Source organism: Podarcis vaucheri (assembly GCF_965113315.1).
Source record: "Podarcis vaucheri genome assembly, chromosome: 8".
Taxonomy (NCBI): Eukaryota; Metazoa; Chordata; class Lepidosauria; order Squamata; family Lacertidae; genus Podarcis; species Podarcis vaucheri.
In genome coordinates, this window is record NC_138766.1 from 38,586,790 (window position 1) to 38,608,152 (window position 21,363).

General features: G+C 41.1%; 1 long non-coding RNA gene across 1 annotated transcript in view; it reads left to right on the plus strand.

The window, feature by feature from the left end:
* The window catches only part of LOC309539188, a 36,820-nt gene extending 16,834 nt beyond the window's left edge, over positions 1-19,986 (plus strand). Inside the window, exons 2-3 of the long non-coding RNA XR_014222756.1 lie at positions 11,914-12,020; positions 19,855-19,986. This is a non-coding gene — a long non-coding RNA (uncharacterized lncRNA). The remainder of the gene's footprint in view (positions 1-11,913; positions 12,021-19,854) is intronic.
* Positions 19,987-21,363: the final 1,377 nt, after the last annotated feature.

Consider the following 21,363-nt stretch of genomic DNA (forward strand, 5'->3'; position numbering starts at 1 on the left):
TCGTGGCATAAGCTGCTGCTGCCACCCCCCCTCCCTGGTAAGTGAGGCTTCAGCAATGAAATGGGATGGGCTACCCCTGCCCCCACCCCAAGCACCTGCTGCCTGAGGGGTCCAGCCCTGGCTTCAGTATTCTAGGTTTGTTGGAAACAAGATCTTCCATAAGGCTGCACAGATGACACAGCTGAGTTGCAGACCATATTTCTTTTGCGTAGTTGCTAAGTGTTGATCTACACTTAGCATGTGGTACCTGGCTGTTTTCTACAGCAAGTATGAATGACACGTGCATATCCTTAAGCATTCATACTCACAGATTTTGGCCTTGTGATCCAACTGAGGACCCCACCCCCCATTGGGAATATGCCCATAGCAGTCATCTATTCTTCACATATTTGCTGTGCGTAACACAAGCCTAGTGATTGCCAAATAGAAAAATGTCCTAAACTACATGCCTAATTTGGAAAATTTTATCCTGAGCATAAATAATCAGTTTTGGGGTTGTTGTGGTTTTCCCCCTATGGTCATAATACAGTATTTGAATAATTGTACTAGATAACTCACACATTTCACCTTCATATTTTTATGGCTATGAAATTGGTGGAGGCAGAGAATACAATCCTCGCTTATTGTTTACTTGGCTTAAAAAAAAATTTCCTCTTCCACTTGTGCTGAAAAGTTCCTTTTATATTTATTTTCTCTCTTTTTTTAAAAAAAAGAGTGAATTATTTAGCAACTAATATGAATTCTGAAAGCAGAAGGAAAGGCAGCAAACACATTTTAAAGGCTACTTAAATCATTGTTGGTTGATCCTTCCCTTGAAATTTGCTGAGCCTTCCTCTAAATGCTAATTGTGACCTGGATTATTATTTGCACATCTTAAACCTTTGATAGAATTCATGGGTGTGTTTTTTTCTTTAATGAAACTTGATGTAAGAACTATAGCATATTTACCTAAGTAGCACAGAAATCTGATTTGGCATATGGCTAGTATATGCTCTTAAACCCCCAGGCGTCAGGAAAAGGCATTAGACACAGTGACTAGTATATGTCAGGTGGTGAGGGAAGCTCTTTTGCTAACTGCAAACCAGTCAACCTCAAAATTCATTAAATTGGTATGAGTTCCAGCACTTATGATGATGAAGTTCCATCAAGTTCATCTTACGTGCAAAGTCAACTTTCATATACTTTGTTATGTAAGGAGGGAAGGGATGTGTTCTCAGCCACCATGCTAATCTTGACCTTTCTCTTGAGTTTCTGTGAAAAAGGGGACAAGCCCCTCAATCTGATTCTGCCTCTCTTTTCATGTTACATATCAAATGTGGCAGTTGCCATATTCAGACTTGCCCCTATCATTTTGTGTGCATAATCTCTTCTACGTGTGCCTCGTACACTAGGGCCGCACAACTTGAACTGGGCCAAAAGGTTGGAGGGAATGGTGGCATTGAGAGCCAGCAAACCCACCCACTGGGATAATGAGGCAGTGGTGGTGGCACATTACCTGGCAGAGCCCATGGAAGGCACTGCCACAGTCCCTGTGAACTACTGGGCAGCCCATCTCCAGGTTTGGTAGGATCTAGATTGGGTTGCCCAAGAACATGTTTCTTGCCACTCACCACCATTTCAAGCAAGAGGGTTTCCCACCTTGTGGTGGGCAACATAGTTACATGCCATTGCACCAGCTTGGATGCTGAGTTGGTGGAGCAGTTAGTCTTCCTGAAGATAACTTTCCACTGCTGAAATATCAGCCTGATCAGTGCTTGTGAGCAAGTGGCTGGTCAAGTCACCCTCTGACTGTTGCTTCTACTTCTACTTCTACTTCTACTTCTACTTCTACTTCTGCACTCTCTCTCTCTCTCTCTCTCTCTCTCTCTCTGCCACCTTCCACCTGCCCACCTTGCTGTCCACCTCTGCTACCCTCTTCCTTCCACTGCCCTCCTTGCTGCCTTTCCAAGCAGCAACATTCGCTGTTTTTCAGATGTAAGCAGACCCACCCTCCTTGACAGAGCACACACTTGCAACCCTGATACTTCCACATGGTAAAAGGGTCTCATGAGTGAGCATGGAGCATGCCACACCTTGTCTTTAAAAAAAATGGCAGGAGGGGCAGGAAAACTTGTTGGGACATCTTCATTGCATCTGTCCAGTTCTGGTTGGCTTGCTTTGTTTCAGAACTCCTAGATCATGACTCCTGAGCACTGTGTCTGTTGCTGAGCCTGCACCATTTCTTGCCTGTATCTCTTTCTTATTTCTAAGTGTGTGTTGAGTGGGAGCCAAGACTAATTTTGGCATTGTTCAGAGTGAGTATAAACACTTTCCAGGTCACAAAGTTCTTGGAGTGATCAGCAAGCAAATTACAGCTAGATCACTTTGAAGATTAGCCATATTTTAGAGACTTTTCATGCATGCATGCATGCATGTATAGATAGATGATAGATAGATAGATAGATGATAGATAGATAGATAGATAGATGATAGATAGATAGATAGATAGATAGATAGATGATAGGCAGATAGATAGATAGATAGATGATAGATATCCCAGAATACTAACTAGAAGGACTACCTAGCAATAATTTTAAATTATTACAGCACATCAACATACACCTGTGAGGTATGCCCTGCAAACACACACCCCCATTGCCAACCAATAGTATTCTACAGATTATTAAGTCCCTTGTGCTGTCTAGGTGTTTGTTTTTAAATCACACCATAATCTGACTGAAAAGTAAAGTTCCATCAAGTTCACTGAGAGTTATTCCCAGGACATGTGGCTGCTACAATAATATAAATGCTTAGCTGGCAGTCCATCCAATTGATTTGAACTCAGTTTGGCTTACTTCTGAGTAGACATAGTTAGGATTATCCTGCATGGTGTTGCAAAGATGGGAGGATATTGCAAAGCAAATATATTTTATGTTATTTTTAAATATAACATAAATATAAATATAACATAACATTTTATGTTATGCAACTTCCTTTTCTGCACTCTCTCCCGTAAGCAGTTGTTTGAATCTGACATGAGTGCTGAAGATTACCATGCTGTGCCCTCTGAACATTGTGAATTCTGTGATCTGGTTCCACTGGACTTTTCCCACTGTTTTCCTTTAAAAAACAAACAAAAAACCCCAGCTACTCTCATTAGCATCTGCCTCAAAAAGATCCTTTGTGACCAGAAACATAACCTGATGCCACATTTGTGGAAAGGAGCAAAGAGCCTGCAAAGGGGAGCACAGGCAGAATGACTGTTATGGCTTGTATCAAGTTTTCTCTGTCCAAAATAAAGGTTAAAAAGAGTGTGGAGCATGTGTTACCTCCAAACTGAGGCTGGCTGCTGAGGGCTTGGAGTGTTGCCAGCCATGCATTTCTCTTCCAAGAGTTCTCCGCTGTTTTATTTATACCCTCTCAACATGTCTAAGTATTCTCCAACCGTCTACCCCTAGAAAATTAAGGGGAAAGCCTTTGCTCTCACTAGAGTATTTTTGATATTTAGCAGATCATTTAATTCTGGTGAGAAGGGCATTTACTGCTGCAGAACAGAGGCCAGAACCTCATTGTCAATAGACAAGCTCCACTTACATTCCTGGCCCTTCAGATTTACTGCTAACACACTGGCAGGCAGCAGCAGTGGATGTGATGTAATATTGGAAATGTTTCTGGCTGTTGGATGATATCTATGTATTGCCTGGCAATTATGACCAAACAGTCCAGATTTTTCAGAGGCAATGACCCTCCCTCCCTTCTGTTGGAAGTTCTTATTTCATCTGTGTTCCTTGCTTGTTCCTGTCAGTCCCCTTGGTTGAAATATCTCCTTTCCTCTTCTTTTGCCAATGCTGAAGAGGAATCAGGATTCAAGTTTAAAATGGAAATCATAAATGCAAGGTATAGCTGGGCCAAGGAGGATGCTAAGGTTCTTTCTTTAGCTTGCATCTAATGAAAAGGAATACAAGTGAGATGCTATAAATACCATAATAATATAGAGGTTTTTCAAAAAGTAGCAGTTAACACTCAGACAGTCTTGCATGCAAACTTGGGGGAGGGGGAGAGACTTATCAACCCGATTTTTGCAGCCACAAGGCATTCTGATCAATAAAAATAAAACATAACATACTCGCACATATATATTTGTATAATTCAGGAAGCTGTTCTTCCCAGTTCTCTCTGGAGTGCAGAAATGAGAAAGCATCTCTAAAACCTGGCTTTATTTACCTCTGAGGTTTGCAAAAGTGAAGGCGAAGTGAGTGATTTAGAATGTTAATTTTATTTAAAGCAGAACTAAAGGTTCAACAAGCACACCACGCTTATAGCTTGATATAAGAGGAAATTAGGGATATCTTCATACTTAAATAAATGTCTTTAGAAATAAAATATTTTCTGTGTTTTGTTTCTATGATCTGCTATGATTCCGTGACATCTAATAGCAATTTGGGAAATCACAGCTTGGTTATCATCAGTGTCTAATTTTATTGATTTGTAATTTCAATATGGCAATGGTGTATGTGTCAGTATATTTCTCACTGTGTGATGGGGAGTTAATTTGGGTTGCTCCATGTGTGGCCACCAATTTCATATTCTCTTGGCATATACTTGTGAATTCAAAGCAAGATATACTCAGGGAATTTTCAGATGGTATTTGTTCCATCTCTGATGCTCCAGCGTCAAAAACCATATAGTTATTGTGCTTATCTACCCTCTTCTCACCCGTTACCCTGCCTCCCTCCAGAAAGAAAACTGGAGAATGAGGTCGTTGTATTTGGCAGGGGTTACCAATGTGGCTCCCATGGGTTGACATATATCCACATAGGTATTCCCTGTTGCACACTGCTGAAATTAGGCATGGAAAAAAGCATTTGATTGTTACCAAGATAATTGGTAGAGTGGGCTTGGTTGTGGTGTGGGTGGGGGGAGGTGCCCATGACAATTTACCATAGTTTGCAAATGTGGCAATGGGCCCAAAAGGTTGGTGACATGGTGTAACCTGCACAAAGTAATATTACATGGTGTCATGAGAAATGGTGCGATATCATGCACCTGATTTTTGTGGGCGCCGCTTCCCACGCTTACATTCATTATTCTGCTTGTCGTTCATGGACGGTGGGACTGAGAAAAACCAACATGCATGCAAAGGCAAAAATAACAAGTTGTCTAGTAACTGTAGATATCATGCCCGCCATGAATTTGTTGAGAACCCAATTAAAACAGCACCTTTATGATACCTATAGGAAAGAGGCCTACAGAGAAGATGAAGGGAGAGTGGAAGCTTTTCTAACTCCTGTTGTATCTGGTCTTCTAGATTCTCCCAGTCCATACCCTCTTCTCCCCCGGCTATGTCCATAAGCAGCCCTTCTCCACACTCTCCATGAGTGGCTTTGCCTTTACCATAATAATGTGTCCTTTGCCATCATAATATCTCTTCCTTGCCTGGGTGGGAAAAGGTGTGTGGGAAACTTCTGGCTGGAACACAGCCTGCTGCATCACATCAGTTGCTCTGCTCACTTTTGCCTCTGGCCCCACCTACTTTTTGTCTCTCAAACACCATCCACCAGTAGCATGCATCCGCTGGAGGTTTGTCCACAAAGGAAGATGACCCCTGGGCTGAAAAAGATCTGCTAAATATAAAAAAAATCATCTCTTGGACAGAACAAGTTGACTAGCAGTGACTTGAATAACAGAGATTTCTGAGAAATTTTGTTAGTCCTATTTCAGCTCTTTAAACCCCAACAAGATTTCTCATACAACTCAACCAATCATTTATTATTATGTTTGGTTTTTAAGAACATTTTATTAAAACCTTCCATATGAAAGAAAGATGAGGAAAGAATAAAAAGTCTGAGCATATACACCTCAATCTCCCACAAATATACAATCCATAACACACACACACACACACACACACACACACACACACACACGGCAATCAGAGGACCATCATGGAAATGAACCCAGGCTGCAAGTTGCATGAATTGATGGCGGTAGCCAATCATGCTCTCTGACCAAAGCAAATTTTATTAAAACAAAATTTGCCTCAAGTGTTTGATTTAGGTGAAATTTGTGGTGATAAATCCATTTTTTAATTGCTGAAAAGGGTTTTATTTTCAGTTTTGCTACTCAACTCTTCTTCAAATTAAAACTGCAACAGAAGATTTTGCTTTTTTTAAAAAATGCACAACTTCATCCAGGGCAAAAGGAGGACCTGCTTCCTGGGACCTTGGGTATTGTACTTTGCAAGTGTTCGTTATCCTACATCAGGGGAATGAGCATGCCCTGCCAACATTTCCTTCCATAACCTTTATTAAACACAAATGACAGGCTTGTGAAACCATTCACTTAATTAATTTCTTCTTAGTGTCATTCTGTAATGTGTTGATCTGTGTCCAAAATGTACATTTACCCATTTTTCCCATGGGATGAAGAACCTTAAAGTTCCTTTTGTTTTACTGAAGAAAAAAGGAATGGAGTCGTTCTTTTTAAATATATATAGAAGTCCTGTTTGCTCATTGTACTGTCAAATAAACCTTACGTTAAACAGCTAGTAACATGATAATGGATGGACAAGAAGATGTTTTCGTCCATGCATATAAAAGTGTATCATGTTGATACAGGGGATGCTCTTTCCTTAGTTGGCTTACAGAAATCTATTTAAATTTGGACTCAAATTGTCATTTTCTCTTTTCTCAGTTTAGGGGTTTTAATATCTGCAGTTGACCTTATATGGCAACCTATGAACCATGGTGCTTAATGTGAGCAAAATTACATCATGTAAGAAATTTCCTTTGGCCCATTATCCTGGTCAGTGCAATGTCAGGGCTTAGAAAAAGTCACAAGGCTGTAAATTAGCTGGTGGGAGGTATATGGGAAAGGATGGTGGGAGGCATCTCCTTAAGTCTAGCACCGAAGTTCCTAATATTCTTAATGCTGTTGCAAGATCATTGTGAAGAATGGTCATTAGGTGTTCCATCTTGGCACTCTGTCAATGCAGAATATTTTATGCAAATTGAAATATCTTGTTCCGAGAAATAATAGATCTGTAGTGATATCATTCCCATGTTACAGTGCGAAGGTTTTCATTGGAAAGATGGGTTGGCCACAACTAGGACATCTTGTTGAGCCTTAGAGGGATATACCGAGAAGAAATTAATCGGATGACATTAAGCTAATGGCAAGCATCACATATACAAGAAAGAGGTCATAGACCATTTTTTATATATATAAAAATTGTTAAGGGGTAATTGATTATCCAGATATGCTTAACTAGGCAGAGGAAATTTCTGGAGAGTGTGAATGTCAGAGGAACAGAAGCCAGAATAGGGGTCATGATCACATGTATACCCAATAGTCTTTGGTGGATCATCAGATCTGGTATTCTAACACTAAGCAACGCTAGGGAAGAACATGTAATTGAGCAAATAAAAGCGGCACAGAAGCTCAAGCTACTTCCACACTTGAACTTTAATAATGGGGACTAATGAGAGATGTCCTCTCAATTATAGTGAAGTAAATGAAGGTGGTGGCAGGGAGTGGGCCTTATAGGAGTGTTAATGTCTTTCAGGCTTTGGTATGTAACAAGTAAGTACCTAAATGCATCTGGATAAGAAGTAACAGTCTCCCCATATTTCACTAGGAAACAACTCTCACACACACAGCCTCTTGAACTACAAAGAAAATGCATTTTTTGAAAGAAGAAAGATATATTGTGGAATTTTGTCTTTTGGCATTTCATTTAAATAGCACTGTTCTCTCAAATTTATATTGCTAGGCAAACAAGTTGTCTACAACAAGGGGGGGAATTTTCAGATAATCTTTTTATGTCACGCGAGAACAGTACACTATGCTTATTGACAGCATAGTAAAATGTAGGAGGAATGAGGAGTTGGGATGAGTGTGAAAGATTAGGGGTATTATATGGCCAAGCTTTTTACCTGAATCTTTTAAAAATAACTACTCTTTAGTGCCCCGTCTGTTTCCAGCAAAAGACAAAAACATACTGCTCTTCAGAAGCACTTTGGGAAACCCTGGGGAGTCTGATTGGCAAGGCCAGTTTTGCATTAAATTGTGAGTGACTCCATCAGATATGTGAAGTGACGCAAGCTCTCCTTTCATTTTGTCAAATGCACTTGAGCGCCAGGTACCCAAGAGATTACACAAGCCCCTAAACTTTAGAAAAGAAAACCCAATTCCTTTCAGAGATTGGGATCAGGGAATGTGAGTATGTCATTGAACGCAATGTGAACAATCTTATTTGAAAGGAGAATTTTAATTCTGAAAGGGCTTTAGCCTTCTTGCCATGAATCAGTGATAAATTCTGAGGTGTGGGAGTTTATCATGACGGCTCCCAAAGCCACGCCTGCAAAAAAAGGGGGGGAAATGTTCCTCATTTTTTTCCCCAGATCATTCTTGGTCTAGGGGGCTACATCTTTATGGGTCAATTTTGACAGGTAGGTGAAACAACCTACCTGTCAGTCACCTGGCATCATTATGGTATCTGAAGATTAACATGTGTATTGTTCCATCCCACCCCCACCTGCCAACGTTTTCATTGAAACTGTGTGGGACAGGTCATGTAGGCCAGCTGGACATGGCTTCACAGGCCCAACTGGGACCACTGCTGAGCCGAATTTTGCCCGTGGGGCAGAGGTTTCCCACTCTAATTTAATCTGATTCAAACTTGAATATTTCATTTTCACTCCACTTACTTGCCAGAGCAAAGGAAAAACTATCTGGCAGGTGACATCATCATACCTCTTCTGAAAATAGTGTTGAAACTGTGCTCCCCTGTGGTACCTCTCCACCACAGCACTGCACATTGGATCCAAGCTAGTCTCATTTTCATCAGGTGCTGATGATGCGCCTCATTGTCCTGCCCATGGCCTTCTGCTGTCCCACCATACAGTCTGTTGCGACGGCAGAGCCACCATTTTGCAAGGCCCTGCCCGCAGAGAATGGAAGTTGTGGCCTAAGTATGTAAATCAATGTGTACTTTTCAGTGGGACTTACCTTATGTTCATAGGATTTCTTCCCTAAGCTTTCATATCTGGGCATACATTTCGTTGAAATAAATGGGGCATACTTTTGGGTCAGACTGTCTGAGGAATCCAGTGATAATGAATTACAAAAAGAACTGATCTCAGCTGCATTTCCCATATGGATCAGAACTTAGTTATCCATCAGCTTTCACACTTTCCAAATGTTCTGAGACAGTTCTCAGCTAAAAAGAAAGGATCTCAAAAGCCATTTGAAAATGTTTATTTTAAGAAAAAATACATTTATATGTTCTTATTTTGAGGGGGGAGGAATCCATTTTTTGTGAGAAAATACATTTTAAATTATTTTCTCACTGGCATGACTGGCACCCCTATTGAGGCTCTAGTGGTATGAAAAGGTGCATTGACATGGTTGTTCTTGCATGACCTCTCTAGCACTGTAGACCATTCCAGTTGAATGACCCAGCCAGGTGATGGCTAGAGCAAGTGGTGCAAGGATCACAAAGAAGGGGAGTGAGCACAGGTTAGAGCACAAAATCATGCCTATCGTGTGGTAGGGATGGTGATTAGTAAGGATTACTTCCATGTCATCACTGGATTAGCCACCCAGCAGAGCACATTCAGGTGGTGATGTTTGCAATGCCCTTCAAGGGCAAAGTCACTAGCATCTGGTCTGACCTTGGCTCTGGTGAAGTGTGGCAGGTTTTATAGCATTGGCTGAAAGTAGTTCTCTTTCTCCAGACTTCTGGATAGGTTTTTCAATATCTGGGAAAAATACGACAGATGGAGTTGTTAACAATATGTACCTCCACATGTGGTGGGAATGCCCCCAAATCCAACTAGTCTGGGTAACAACCATGCGAGAAATATGCAAAATAACTAAACAAGTATTAGACGTTACCCCAGAACTGGCCCTACTAAACATCTTCCAAGACAATCATGCCTACTCACATCACAAAGAGCTCATAACCCATCTACTCTCAGCAGCCAGAAACATTCTGGCCAGACACTGGAGAGACCTGTCAGGAATAAGCAAAGACCAATGGTACCAAATAGTATGGGAAGCAGCCTTACTAGAAAAACTAACCAATAAGCTGAAACTGACATGGGGACATATGGAAGAAGACACCGTCACCCCAGTATGGCTCCCTTTTATCAGACAACGACAAGAATCCACCAACAGCATACGAATCAATATGGCTAACCTGATTCAAAAACACCCACCCACCCCACTCACACATGAAAGCAAAGTCCACCACAGCCAATCACAAACAAACAACTACACCTTACGCCTACCCCAACCTCTCTCACCATCAAAGGAACACAAACGAATAGAGAAGAGAACCCGCACAAGCGACACTGATACAACATACATTAAGTAAAATGTAAAACCCACACATACATTAAGTAAAATAGAAACATTGCCACCCGACCCCAGCCCCCCTCACCATGACCCCTCCACCTCTTTCCCCCCTTTCTTCCTAATGTAACATTAATTTCTCAACAAATGAAACTGACCTGTAGAAAATGTAACTTGAAAAAAGAGACATTGCACATACTTTTGTAAACCAAGAAATCTTTAATAAAAAATACACACACACATACACTGTCTTTTACATTGTTAGGATCTGCCCTTGGATCACTTGTGCTGAGGGACAGAATATAAACTATTCTAAGCAACTAAATAAATAAATGCAATTTTTCATGCAGACTTGAGGTAAAGTCACAGATTCATACCAAAATTGGATGGATGTCTGGGTCAACACCTGCAAAGATGACATAGAATGGAAATAGACTGAGTACATTCTGGGTACATACTTGTCAGATTGAGTTGCAAGTCTATCAGAAAAGAGGAAAGGCTTTGCCCACTGTAGTTTTAAAGACATCAGAAGGTTGTTGGCAAAGCCAATTTTGTGGCAGCAGTATGAAGGCATACAGGCAGGAATTCCTCTGTGAAACTCACCAGATCCTGCACACTATTCCTGCAAATGACTGGGAACTGTAGTGAGTGCCCATTTAACCTAATTTAACAGGTTATCCTTTGACCTTTGAAAATATGGAAATGATTTCCATCTACTTTGTTTGCACTTAACTGAAACATCTAACCAAAAGTGGGTATTTGCTGCCAATATTTCAAGTTCTCATCTCTTACTAGTTTCTGGAAACAAGGCAAGCACTCTCTGCCTCCTCAGCTCCATCTTGATTTTGTTTTAATCCTACCTGTAAATGGTTTCATATGGTGTAAAGCCTTCTTCCTGAAGCCTGCTTTTCATTGAACAAATTCAGGGATTCTATCTGAGATCGACAGTACTGACAGAATGTGATACAAGTTCCCCTTCACCTTGTTGACTGTTGGCATTCACAAGACGCTGGAAATCAGACTGAAAAGTTTGAAGAGGAAATTCAGAACGAAGAAGTTAAATACGTTAGAAGCAAAACGAAATACAGGACTCCAGTGCTTTTCTACTTCCCCTTTCCTGTCTCATTCACCACAAATGTAAGGACCTCTTCTTGTGGAGATAAAACAAAGCTAAAAACAATTTTAAATTGCACAAATCCCCAGGTTTTCACTGCTGGAGTTTTCTCTTACCTGTTTCGTTGCCATATCAAAGCATGGCTTTAGCCATTTTCCTCTGTGCTGATCAGAGAATGTGCTTCAAAGAGAGTCCTGGGACTTCCTCCCCTCCCCTGCCACTTACTTGTTCTTTGTTTCCTGAAGTGAGGTTCAATCCATGACCAACAATAAAATCACAATAGAGTTGCCAAGTGGACAGAAAGCAACTGGCTCATGCCTCCATTTCTATGTGGTTCCCATTCACTGCCCCAGCCTTTTATGGCCTTTTGGTAGATGTTGAACTGCACATATCAAAGCACTCTGCCTAGATTGCAGGGTAGGGATGGGGAGAAATTGGATTCAGTTCCTATTTCCACTTTCCAGAACACTCTGAAGATCAAAGTGCAATCACCCTTCAAAATTTGCATTTCTCTTAATTTTGGAATGAAGTTCCCCAGCCAATAAATGTGCACAAAACTGCATATATTAGGGTAAGTTGTACTTATAAAATGCATATGTCAGTGAAAATAGCATACAAAACACATTATATTGGAGAAATTGTTTTGAAAGAATTTGACTATGAGGTAAAATTGTAGACACAGGTGTGTATATTAGGAGAAATTTGCACTAAAATGCTGAATAATTTTCAGGGTTTTGTTTTTAAAAAAAATTTAAATCACAAACTAATGTGGAGAACGTAATTTAGGCCTGGAAAAATGAGAAACCAAGAGAAACCAAAATTGGCATATTCATCAATCCATAGTGGCAACTGCCAACTAGCTGAGAGGTGTCAAATGCAGTAAAAGTAGCAGCTACTTCTATGGATTTGACCCCAGCTTGAAGAATAGGGAGATACACACATTCAAGGGAAGAACTCTTGATGTGTGGCATTGTCTGGTTTGGAGTGCCAAAACAACAGCCAGGAACAAAGTTGCCATGTGTGTATTTATCATAAGGTTTGATAGGGAAACTGTCATTAATTTGGAAGACGCAGGTATGATATTGGGAGATACATCTGTGTCTTTACAAAACACAGGTATTGGAATAGGTAACATATATGTCTCCATCTTGATGATGGACACAAAATAACAATTTATGGACAATTTATATCCAAGGCAAATGGATATGTAATGTAATTCGGGCATTAAGTTTTTGTTTATCTTCACAACTTGGTGCGCTTTCCGAGAATGTAACCACGTCTTACCAAATGCCACGAGAAGTAGCCCTTTGGGAATCTCCTTCCGTTAAACTCGCCGCACTTCAGCCCTAATCTGCGAGAGTGAACAGCCTCTCGAATGATGTTGTTTGACAGTGGCTCAAGTCGGCTTTTGAATTAGGCAGCACCCCTGTTCGCATTCAGTGAATTATGGCTGCTGCTTAAATAAATATTTATATCGCTAACTGTTGAGCACTTTATTGTGACATTTTATTGTTTAGACTTCTTGGGGAGAAAAAGGTTAAATATAATTACCTCTTTGTTCTTAAATGATAAAAAGTGGGTAACATCTGTGCCGACTGCTGCGTGTGCAGCAATAATAGCTGAGTGTTAACAATAACACAATGACCCACTCATGTGAATGTCACTGCCTTTTACCTGAGTGTCTCCAGCAGCTAGGAAAATAATTCCTATTCACCAAAGACTAATTTTCACATTTAAAAAATCTTTATTACGGGTCTAGTGCAGCAGAATTGCTTGACACAGTAGGGAACCCATACTTAGAGTGGCAATATAAAGTATGAGGAAACGCCTCAAGTCACAATCAAGCTGGGCAGTAATTCAGGCTCCAGCATCTCCCAATTACACCAGAACGTCAGCAGATGGCGCAAAGCATCTCAGAATAAAACTGAGCATGCTCACTCATTCAGATACAATCAGTGGCTCAAAGGTGATGTTTATATTTATTATTTATTTATTTATTTACTTATTTACTTATTTACTTATTTATTTCACTATCAGGTAAGTGTGTGTGTGTGTGTGTGTGTCTAGTCTGCCTTGAAGGCTAAAGGCAGGCTCTAAAGGAAGGGTATATATAAATGCTAGCAAGCCTACGTTTAAGGCAACTCAACCACAGCCACCAAAATGTTGTGGCAAAATGAAAATATCAACTAAACCACCTTGGTAACTGCTCCATCCCAGTTGCCAAAAGGCTAGCCAAGCAGAAATGGGTCAGAATGATTCCAGAAGATACACAGGTTCAGATATTATCAGTGCACACACACTTAGCACCTACCTATTGGCTCCAGTCCAACTAACATTGGTTATGACTAGGTCACATTGAAAATGACAGTAAACGGAGTGTGTTTAAGCCCCCTTTAAGATTGTTACAGGACATGGGGGATTCTTTTATTTCTTAGGTATTCCAGGCTCCTGGTCTGGGAAGATATGGGAAAAGAATATCAGGCTAGATCCATGGTTTCCATTATGGAGTCAAGAGCTATATTGTGAATACTACAGAGCTAAATTCATCTCGATTTTTTTCTTGAATTACTTTATCATTCTTTACCCTTCTGAAGTCCTTGAAGCCTTGATGGAGCTTTTAATTCAACCTATTGGTTAAGGGAGAAGATTGGAAGACACGACTTCCCCCCCTTTTAATTATTTTTTCCACATTCTTTGCCTTAGGATATATCATAGTGCCTTTAGGAACTTTAGTAACATGGTCTGTGAGATTTAATCACGGGGTGTAAATTGCTTTGAGAATCTCAGATGAAAACAGCTGCTGTCAAAATGCCCAGACTGTTCTTGAAAGATGGACAAGGAAGTGGTCCATTTCAGTGTCCTTCGTGCAACAGCCTCATGATCCACAGTGAGCTCAGCCAGGCCTGCAAAAGGTGAACCTGATGCCTAAGGATTGACCATAAATGAAGCATCAGTTTATGACAAACTGGATAATTCTATAGGTCCCACATGCCTGTTTGATTTTGGCAAAGTGCGGGGAATTTTGTGATACTTCATTGACGGAACATCTATCCAAATAATGTAGTATTGCACAGAGTCAGCTGGGAGCAAAAAGCAAAAGAAGCATTGTAGTTTGGAAAAACCAAGTCTGTTAAAGGAGCCCAAGTGCCTCTACTCAAGCATCTTCCAGTGATCAACCAGATACCTACAGAAACGCCATAAAGAGGACATGGGTGCAATAGTCCCTTCTCTGCTCAGAGGTAAGTCCCATTTAATGCAGGGGGACCTATTCCCAGGTAAATGGCCATAGGATTACAGCTTCAATTGTTTTATTTAGCCCAGCATTCTGTCTAGCAAGAGATACTTTCAGATAATTAGGAGAAATTAGGAGATGTTTCTGGGTGAGTGAAGTCATCCAGTTTTAGGCTTTAAAGGACTAACAAGAGCGCATGATGGTACCCTCTGATCATTCCTGGTCTTGTCATCTATAGATTTTGTCTTCGGTGGCTGGTCCTACTGTCAAACCCTCTTTCACACAAAGGGAATGAATCATTTCTTCAAGGTCACAGAGGATATCAATAGAAAAGGCTTGAGATAGAAAACAGACCATGTGCGGCTGTAGGAGAAAATCCACCTCAGTGGCTCATCGGGCCATAGCAGAAGGACTGTTCTGAAAATTAAGAGTGACTGTGCAGCCAAAGAGCCATTTAGGTTTAGAGACAGTGATTACTGACTGTCTGATTGAAATGTGGGGGGATTTTTTCCCTGTCTATTGGATATTTTTTTTTATTCCACCTTCCATCTAAGATGTGACCAGTTGTATATTTTATGCATTAATTATACCATTTTGGGGCTGTTCAATTTTCCGATGATTTTCAATGAAAGAAACCAACATTTTTTGACATTCATTACAGAGGTGAGTGCCTACTGTCTTCCGACATAGTAGGAGCATAAAGATTTAAATCACTAAGGTCAAGGGTTTCACAAAGCTGGTCTTCCTGGAGCAAAAGAGAGTCACAATCTGAAAAGCCACTTAACAACTCTCATCAGGAACATTATAAGGTGCAGCCTCAAACCCACAGAAAAAAATCAGAAGCAGAATAATTCTCATGGTCACCTCAGTGCATATACAGTAAGCTGTGTGTTGCTTTATTTTACCCAGGTCAACAAATATTTTGCCCCATGCCTTATATCTGGCTAATAAAAGATTTATTCTCTAAAGTTTATGTGAATAAAACATACTTGGCTACTAGGCACAATGGCTATTTTTTACCTCCAAGACTGGAGGCAGTAATACTTCTGACTACCAGTTTTTGGAAACCACAGGAGGAGTGGTTTGCTCTTGTACTCAGGTCCTCCTTGAGAGTCTCACAAAGGCATATGTGTGGCCAACATGAGAACAGGATGCTGGACTAAATGGGGCATTAATCTAGCAGGCTCTTCTTATGTTTTAATGTTATATTGCTAGAAATCTCTACCATCTCCTAGAGAACTAACTCACAATTATTAGATATTGGATTGAATCCCAAAGTACATTCTGATTTATGAAAGGAATCCTTCCATGGATGGAATGTCATTTGATACAGTGAAGGCTTCTGCTAGTGGAAGGAAGCAATTTTGGCCAACCTTTCTGCAGCCACCCTCCCCCATGCTACCTCTCACACTGTTCAGCAGTGTCCCTTGCCCTCTAGAAGATGTTTTCAGGAAGGAAGGAAGGGCTGCTGCAAAAAAAGGTGACCTTCCCTTTGGACCGCAGGTGCTAAGGGTGCTCTTTCCACAAGCTGAAGTCCACTCATGGCATCTTTGGGCGAAGTGCATTATATTTTAATGGATATTGTCTTTGAGTGCTGATTCCAGGCAAACTGCCCTGGAAGCTTTTATGATTGAAGGCATAATATTTACATTTATAAAGAAAACCAATAAAATATTTCACAGCCAATATCTTGCTCTGTGTGCAGACACTAGAGCAGCCAGTTGGGAAGACTTGCTCAAGATTTTTCCTGATGCTTATATAAGTATTGGGGAGGAGCCAAGTGCTGCCTGGGAACTCCCTTTATTTCTGTGTGACTTACACCATGCTTGTAGTACCAACCCATAAGGCTAATTTAGGAATACTCTTCCCAATATAATACAATTATTTTGCATAGACTTTTCCTTGTGAGCAACTCTCTCTAGCTGTGTCATGTTTAGACCCATCTTTCTATTTGGACTGATACAGTCTTATTTCCTAAAATGCTGCGAAGCAGAGATCGGTAATGTGTAACGGCAAGTGAAGGAGCAATGGCGTCCCCTGGGTGACATCACTAGCAACTCCAATAAAGTCCTGCCCCCATTAAGATATCTGTGAGACCAATTTTTTAGCACCTTGAAAAACCACCCAGCCAGCTGCTACTGTAGACGATCAATGAAGCTACTGAGGAACTTGTCAGAAAGACAAAAGCTACTGGCTACACAAATATTGTCTTATTATGATCCTTGTCGGTTAAAGAACTTTTGAGGAAATACCTCAGTGGAATGGTGACTAGCCACTGTCCTCCATGGGGTTGAGAGGCAAATGTGGAGGGAGAGGGAATCCATCACTTCCAGCTTAGATGACCCCCGTCCAATTCATTGCTAACCACCTCCCCATGACAGGAGACAGCAGTTACAGAATAGGGTGATGGCCTTTCCAAACACACACACACAAAGTCAGAGTGCTCCTCAGAAGGGGTGGGGCTAATAGGAAGTTCAGGCCAACCAGAAGGCCCCAGAGAGCATCATCCTGCTACCCAGGTGACAACTTTCCATGACTGAAATCTACTGATAACTGCTGTGAACTCTCCAAGGTGCTGACAATGCCTCCCACCCTGCTGTCTTTATTGGGATTTGACTGGATTATCAGAGTTGCCTTGTTGAGACTCTGCTCTTCAAGACATAGCCTATGTTTCATCACTAACTGCCCTTAATATCAACCCAGCCTCCCCGGGGCCCTAAGATAGAAGAAGGAAAGATGGGGGTACATTATAATGTGATTCAAACTGGAGGATCTGAGTTACAAAGTCTAAATAAATGCTATGTGCAAGAGCTGTGAGTTTTAGGAGGACTCTGTAGTTTATCACTTTACATTGGCATCAGAATTTTGAGGACCATTTGGGCCTTGTGCATACAAATAACAGGCAGGTGCAACCTCCAGCTGTTGTTTGGGGTTATCATAATGAAAGGTGCTGGTAGAGCCCAGGGGGAGTGTAGAATGGAGGCAGAATGATCTTGGGGAAGGGCTCAGTAGGTTGTCGGGCCCGCCACTGTGCGAAAGAGAATCAGAAAGTAGTGCTAGAACATTTTACTCAGGGAGAGTCTATGCGCCAGACCTCTAGGGAGTTGGCCAAAATCACCTGTGACTGGGGGGGACTGTTGAAGAGCCAGTGGGATACTGGATTTGAGGTAGAACACCATATATGGAATCCAAGGTTTAAGAACTATATAAAAAGGAGAAGAACAGAAACAGAAGAAGAAGAAGAAGAAGAAGAAGAAGAAGAAGAAGAAGAAGAAGAAGAAGAGTAGCAGCAGTAGTTTGGATTTGATATCCCGCTTTTCACTCCCTTTAAGGAGTCTCAAAGCAGCTAACATTCTCCTTTCCCTTCCTCCCCCATAACAAACACTCTGTGAGGTGAGTGGGGCTGAGAGACTTCAAAGAAGTGTGACTAGCCCAAGGTCACCCTGCAGCTGCATGTGGAGGAGTGGGACGTGAACCCGCTTCCCCAGATTACGAGACAACCGTTCTTAACCACTACACCACACTGGCTCCCAAGCTTGGGGGCATGGGTTCTTCTAGATGTGGACCATCAACCCTGTGGGCTAAGTGTTGGAGATTATGGGATCTCAAGCTGAAAGGTCACCATTACTACCTTTGAGCTCAAGAATGTAAGAAATGCCTCTTGTCTGACTTCATTCCTTATATGCATCACTACAAAAGATTACATACATGAATACAGCAGGCTCCCCATTGTAGATTTTATCCCTCCAATTTGCAGGAGGCAATGGCAGGTAGAGCTAATGCCCTCATCCCTACTCTTGTATACTGATGTTACCTAGAAGATGAATGCTTGAAAAAGACTAAGGTGCCCTATAATCCCTTTCCATTTCTGGTCATCTTTAGAGGAAGAGTTGTGGTTATGGGTATTTCCATGAGCAGAAGAGGTTGCACAGTGTGCTTAACAATAACTTGTACTCCATTTTGCTTAAAACCTTTCCTCCACTATTTTCATGTTGACTTGATTTAACATTGCACTGGAGTAAAATTAAGGGTGAAGGGGTAACATTAAAACCTTGATAAGAGTTAGAATTTACACTTCTGAAGACATACTTTGCCAATGAAAAGCATGCGATCTTATCGATCTAACCTTTAATCAACCCTGCCCCCTTTCTCTCCCTGTGTTCATTTTATTGAATTGTGTCTGAAACGACAGGTTCAGGATCTACATTATGTGGCACATAAAACATACTTCTTAGGACTACATAACAATAGTAGTCCACATAAACAGCCACACTGTTAATTAAAACACACACACACACCAAGAACCCAATGCAGCCTGATATTTGGGGTTGCATAAGAGCTGTTTTACTTTTTAAAGAGTATTGGGGTGTGCATGTTACATCTACAGATCCCCTGCCATGCATATTTGCTTAAGTAATGCACAGTTTGTATAAAGTACCTATATTAATATAATGCACTCTCTCATACCACTAAGAACAAATCTGGATCTGATAATATCCCACAAACAACAGCAAAACACCGAAGATTTTTAGTTTTGCTTTCCTTGCCAAAAAAATTTCTTTGTCCATCAAAGGTTCATCTCCCTCAACTCAGAACTCTCTCTCTCTCTCTCTCTCTCTCTCTCTCTCTCTCTCTCACACACACACACACACACACACACACTTTTTCTATGTTGGAATTATAATACTAAAATTGAAATTGCTTCTCAACAACAGAAACCAAACAGTTGAATATGTACTGCTAACTGCTAGGGTGGGGAGCCCTTTGTCAGTTGCATTCCTTGGGGGGGGGGTGATCTATAGTTGGTCTGCATGCTGGCAGTGGTTTGGAGGAGCCAAAATATGAGTGGGGCCACCCCCTTTCCTCTCTTTATGCTACCCCCTTCTATTTCCCCCTCTCTCCTATTTCCATCACCCGTTCTCTTTCCTCTTGCTGAGGGAGCTATAGAGACTAGAAACAGCTTCCCCTCTCTCATCCTCATGCCCATTTCGACTCTGTCCCCCATTTCCCCCTTGCATCCACCTTCTGTGCTCTCCCAATCTACGTGAAATTACGTTGAGGGCACAGGTGGCACGTCCCTGTTCAAAAGCACAGTGCTCAATTTTATTGAGGGCAGCTGCTCCTGTTATGTCACAATAGCTGAACTTCTTTTTAGTATTATAATTCCCAACAGGCCAATGAAGAAGTTCTTTCTGAAGATTCTCATGAACACTAAGAGCTTGAACATTCAACATTCAGTGAGTTGGTCATAACAAAGAAGATGTGAGCTTTCCAGTTTTCTCTTTCACTCTCTGTGACAGTCCTAACACTTCATCTGAACATTTGGAAAGTCAGTCATATGTCCATCCTCTCCAACAGTGGTTCCCTAACATTCATTGACTGTCATCAAACCACTAAAAGGGGAATTACACTGCTGACCTTGACAGACAAATACAGAGAATTTTAAAGTTGGAATTGTATGCTAACACAATTCCTTGGAGTCTATGGCTCAGACACTGCAAGGAATTCCTAGTCATCTTCCAAATACATACCACTTGAAGATACATTTTGTTTGGGCCTTTCCTTCAAAAATGAATATATCAGGAAATAAGGGGGAATCAATTATCCATGCAAAATCTTTTATGTACAGAACTCCCATAGAAATCAGTAGCAAATCCCTGCCAAGGTGGAGGGCACAAATGACCCTAATTAGCCCAACACAGGTACATGATGGCTTCGTGACTTCTTAGTGACTTCCTGTGCTGATGTATTACCCTAATATCAGCACTTCTGCTAAAAGAGACCTGTATTCCCCCTGAGATGTAAGTAGGATATTTTCCAAGCAAGGAATGGAAAAACCCTTACCTTGTTAATAAATTATATACATTGATTAGTTATCTATCTATTTGGGTTCATTAGCCTGTTAAAATGCTATTTGGCAGAAAGACAAAAGTGTCCCTCTGTTTATTAAATAGAGTAGTGTGCTCAGCCCAGTGGAGTGATACTAATTTACATCCATCAGGAATTTGGATTAAGGTACTTTTCATTCTTTTTGCTTTCCAGTCTTCTGCTTTGGCCCTGACTTTCCAAAGCTCAAAGCTCAGCAAATGTAGAGCACAGCTAAGAGAAACGATAGAAGTATTTTATATGCTGGTAACCATCATAGTAAACTTTAGTATCTTCTAAAGGGTAGGGTTGGGGGGGGCAGAAAAAGCTATGAGTTGAATTGTACAACTCACACAATTGGTAAAGAATAAACTCTTGTTGCTGTCATTCAAGGGTAGCAAAAAGGAGAAATAAATATTGCATGAAGTTCTGTAACTTCAAAACCAGGGATGATGTGACACAATCCAAAGCCAGCAGAACCCCCTGAAGGTGCACAGATCCCTCCAATAGCATGATCACACCAGGTAACAGGACTCCCTTAAAAGAATGCTTCCAGCTTAGTTACATCATGTGACATAGAGCTGACATGTCACTGAGTTACAGTGCAGCACAGAATCACTGGAATGGGCTGTGCAGATGCAGTGAGTTGTTCTGAGTGACATACCTAGTTCTGTCACAAACAGAAGGTTCAAGCTGCTTTGTGGGTAAAACTGAGAGGCCATCTTTTTGTGGCTGAAATCCATTGATCAAATACTCCCAAATACAACCGCTGAAACTGTTACTGAGGAAGAAGCAGCTGATGGTTTGTACCTTGCCT